A 5,005-nucleotide genomic window follows, 5' to 3' on the forward strand; every position below is an offset into this window, starting at 1 on the left:
GCTGTGGCCACCTTTCCTTTTCCTTATCTTTTTTCCATTCTACGACTGCCAAGTCAAGATCCGCATAATCAAAATCTTAAAGCTGTAAAGTTCACTGCGGTCGTAGCTATATTTTGTGCTTCATTCGGCACATATTCATTAAGCTGTGGCGACTTTTCCTTTTCCTTATCTTTTTTCCACTCCTTCACGGTCACAGAGTGCTTGGTCGCATTAAGCAAAAGAAAACTTTAATTTGTTCGTCTTTAATATACTTTTAATTTTCATGAAAAACTTTTGTTTATTTTCAATAGCACACAGCGTTTATATATTAGTATTAGAACAATCACTGTAACGAGAGAAATTCCTTTGAGAATTTCGAGAGTTTCGTAGCTCTTTCAATTTTTCTATTGTTAAGCATCATTGCTTGTTTTGCAATCTTAGATTTTCTGCTTTTTTTTCACTACTAAGCAGTAATGTGTCCTATCCTTTTTATATCTCTGAAGAGTGATCAATCTTAAATATTTAATACTTTTGTATCAAAAATCGTGAGTGTGAAAAATTTCTAAAGTATTGCTATAATAAACTATATTTGTTCACCTGGAGTCGAATATTAGATACCCCTTATAAGAAAATATGTAGAGACAAATGCAAGTGCGGCAAAACCGCTATGCTGGTGCACCGACAATTAGCAGACTGTTCGATAACTCATTCCTTTCTCCTTGATATTTTTAAAAAACCGATTGATTATTTTCTCCTTATTTTCCTTATCCTTCCCTTCTACAACTCGAACACCAACTTTGCCCAGTTCCCGGTTTGATGTAAAATAGTCAAAGTTTTCATTTGTTTTCTTAAAAATTTATCATTTTCCTGTGCACTAAATTAAATCAGATCGATCGATTTATCTTGTTTTCTTCAATGTGTTTGTTTCTCCTTTTATTTAAATAACAAAACATGAACATTTTTTAGCTAAACTCATGAGTCTCTTCTTAAAAATTTTTTTTTAGCGCGGCTCTTCTTTTGTTTTGCATATAAAGTCCACTAACTTATTTAAAACCCTTTTCAAGTGCCGCCATACCTTCACGTGCCTCTGAGAGCACATTTTTTTTTTTTCAACCCACTCTTAACGTACATTTAGTCGGATTTGACGTCGAGACGAGCTGAAGCGAATGTAGACGGCACGTTGCACCTTGGTCAAGCCGCCACCAGGCATAGTCGCGAGTGGCGCAAAAACACAAAAAAGGTAGAAACAGCTTTTCGGAAAAACCTTTGCTTAGCAATATCAAAAATGTTAGGTGCAGAAATAGGTCATGTTTGTCATACAAGCATCAATGTCCATCAAGCTATCTATATCGAAAATTTCGGGAAAATTTTGCTGTGTGAGGTTTGTGTTATGAAGCGATCAATTTTAATGGTGAGAACTTACTTCTACACCTAACTAACTCTCTTTAGCATATAAATCGTTTGTTACAAATAGAATGATAAAACTAGCATAGTGTACTATCCAATACTGCACTTCTATATTAAATGTGAAAAAGTTCTGTGTATATATTCCCTAAGTGAAATAAGTTTGACAAAACTCTAATTCCTACAAATCGTTATACGAATATATACTTTTTTCGATATTGCAAAAAACAAATAAGAAAAAAAAAACTTTTAAAAACATGAGCGGGGAGAAGTGGAAGTATGGAAGTATGCTATCCAATGCAATCGTCAAAAGAAAATTGAAGTAAAATTTTTAAATTCGGATAACATACGCACATACATGGATTTCGCCACTATTGGCGAAGGATTAGAGCTCATTGTGTTAAATATTTATTAAGTTATATGCAACTATTTAGGTCATTTCGTAATTGCACTCTATTTGGTTTAACTGGATTTGCGTTCAGAGTCTATAACGCTTTATAGACGAAATATAATTATTTTACTTTTAAATACTCCCTCCTAGTTCTAATCTAATCTAATCTAATCAATCTGTATGTTCAGTTAAATTAGATTCAATTTGTATTCCTCGCTAGTTTTCTTAGCTTTTAGTTTATTCAACCAGTTTTCAGTCTTCATCGTCTTTGTTTCACACTTTCAAAAAATATCCATCTTCTAATTATCTTCTATACGTTTTCTTTTATATTGTTACCGAAAATCCCCCTTTGATAATTTGAGTATCCATGGAATCTAATCGATCTTCTAAGAAACCAAACTCCAAAAGATGGTAAAATCAAATACATATTCATTGCGACTGGCAAAAGGAATAAAAATAATTAGGCGAAGAAGGGATTAGCACAAAAAATATCATAATGAAGTTAGGCAACGAGAACTTGCTTGTAAAAGGGCATAAAAGCAAAATAATTGACGGAAGGCAAACTCGATCGGGTCAAAAGACTTGAAACGTAATGATCAAAGGGACCAGACCAGAAGAAACATTAGAAATATAAGTTCGTGTACATCGGTTTTTTTTCCTAAAAATCAAGATTCGGTGAAACGAAGTCAATTTTAAAAAGAGTTGATCATAAAAACGTACTTCCGTCAAGAGGGCAACTTGTGAAGATTATAGGGTATTCTTTCGCTTTTTCAGTTTCTTGTATTCCATAAAATTTCTACCTTTAGATTTCCAATGAAAGTTTTCTTATGCTCAACGTTTGTTTGACTTGCAACTTCTAAACTAAAATTTCTACTTTTAGTACAGTCAAGGGTTTATACACTACACCACTCGTGGTACAAGGGTATATCAGGTTTGAATGAATGCATGTAATACTCAGAAGGACATGAGATAGGTCAACTTTTTTTTTCAAACCGATCGATCCAGAAAGTGATTCCGGATTCTAAGCTTATCTGCCCATCTGTCCGTCTTGTTTCTTGTGTTCAGTCTAGAAAGCCGCAGTTCTTAAGAACAGCGTAGTATGCTTACGTATTTTGGGCCAAGAACGAGAGCTACAGAAAACGGTTCGGGTTGGACCACATTTTCGGTCACTTTCCATAGAACGCCTCAGTTTTAAAAAATCGTTATAAGAACAACTGTAGAGCGATGTAGCGTATTTAATAATGTGTCTTGATCGACTACAGTTTTTTTACTTATTTTTTTTTCAATTATATGGATACAACGTATATAGTATAAATATTTAATTGCACATCGTTTGCAACCTGGGCTTTATGTGATCTATGGAGGTCACAATTTTGGAGGTATTTTGATGAATTTTGCTACACCGGTGTGTTTTGGCTGAAGAACGAACGCTACTAAAAATGGTCCAGATCCGATCACATTTTCGACCGCTTTTACTAGAGGAAGTCTTATTTTGAAAAGTCATTATATGAATGGTTTTATTAAGCGACATAGGGTGTTAAACGGTGGTAATGGTCAAGTATAATATTTCTACTTGTGGTAAGATAATAAAATTCATTAAAGTTTGTAATATGTTTCAGAACATTTGCAATTGATACGGACTCGCTATAAATGTAGTCAGATTTCTAAAAGATATAAAAAAAAAATCGAATCGTGTTGCTGTTCGTTGACAATGCTTTTTTTCTAAATTTTATTTTCATGATTTTGTTTACTTTTTTTTTATTTATTATTTAATTCTTAAACATTAGAAAATATTTTCATATATAACACAGTGTTAAACGTTCCATATACTTATTATTATATTATATTTTTTTTTTTTTACAATTTTTGAAATTAATTTCTTACAACAATGACTTTCAATTAAAAAAATTCATATTTACAAAAACAATAGAAATTTGATTATTTTGATTAAATTTGCATAAAACCTATATAGATTTTTAAAAATTTTTTTTAAAAATTCATTTTTTTTAAAAGCAATCAAAAAATGTGAAGGCAAAGAAAATTAACAAAAAAATTGCACTTGAATCTTAAAAGAGATCCAAATAGTAATTAATTATTACTAAGAAGACATTATTCCATATTAGAAAACCAATGTATATTTTCTATACAGAAGCAAAAAACAACAAAAATTTTTGACATCCACTATGTCAATATAAAAGTTTGCAAAACTTGTTGTCAATTTTGGGCAAGTTGGCACGCGAATCATATACGACGTTACGTAGCTAATTAGGGCAGATATTAAAGTAAATTGACCAAATGTGGATAGCGAGTTTCATTCGGTTAAAAGAACTTAAGGTAGGCGAGTGAGAGTGGACTCTTGCTATCCTTCCAGAAAAATCTTAAATAATTTGAAGTTTATACACTTAAGTAGTAATACCTGTTAATGACTCTAGATTTTCGTGTTTTACATTTAGTTAGTTACTTGTGTATACCGAAATTTAAAAAGGTAAACACATTCTAGTGGGTCACCATTCACCATTAATTAACCTACAGGCACTCAAAATGACGACTTCATGTGGGAAGTGTTTGATAAAGTGATCCGATGCGAATCATTTTCAATAAAGTTCGCCCTTCCATTAAAGCACATCAGTGTACTAAAAATTGTGACCTATATTTTGAACATCAAGCGGACAGACGCACAGGCTGCCTTAAGCCTCTTCAAGTGTTACATACGTCCGCGCAAACTTAGTGTATTCTGAACCACAAGTAAATATTGCATGAAAAGGATAAGAAATTTCTCTTCGTTTTCTATTCAAATTTCATGGATAAATTTTAAGAAAGTAATGACCATCTGTAGATTCCATTTAGTGTATAAATAGCTGACAAAGTGTGATACCAAAGAATAGCTTTTGGCCTTGGGTCAAGACACGTTCAGGTGCTGAGTCTCACCAAAATATTTAACAAACTGCGACAAAAAACAATATGGACAACAGGAAAGACGGACGGAGAAGCTTAAAACCATTTAGAAAGTGACTCTAAATCGATTCGTATAATAAAACGTGGATCTACCTCAAGTCCAAATTTCATATATCAATTGGTGATTAATCCAGCTGTAGAATTAAATTTGTTTATTTAAAACATATAAAATCAAAGGGAGGTATAGCGAATTCAAAAGAAAACGTATGTAATTGTTTACAAATCAAAGGGAGGTATAGCGAAATCAAAAGAAAACATATGAAATTGTTTACAAAT

This window comes from Glossina fuscipes, unplaced genomic scaffold (genome assembly GCF_014805625.2).
Source record: "Glossina fuscipes isolate IAEA_lab_2018 unplaced genomic scaffold, Yale_Gfus_2 174, whole genome shotgun sequence".
In the NCBI taxonomy this organism is placed as follows: domain Eukaryota; kingdom Metazoa; phylum Arthropoda; class Insecta; order Diptera; family Glossinidae; genus Glossina; species Glossina fuscipes.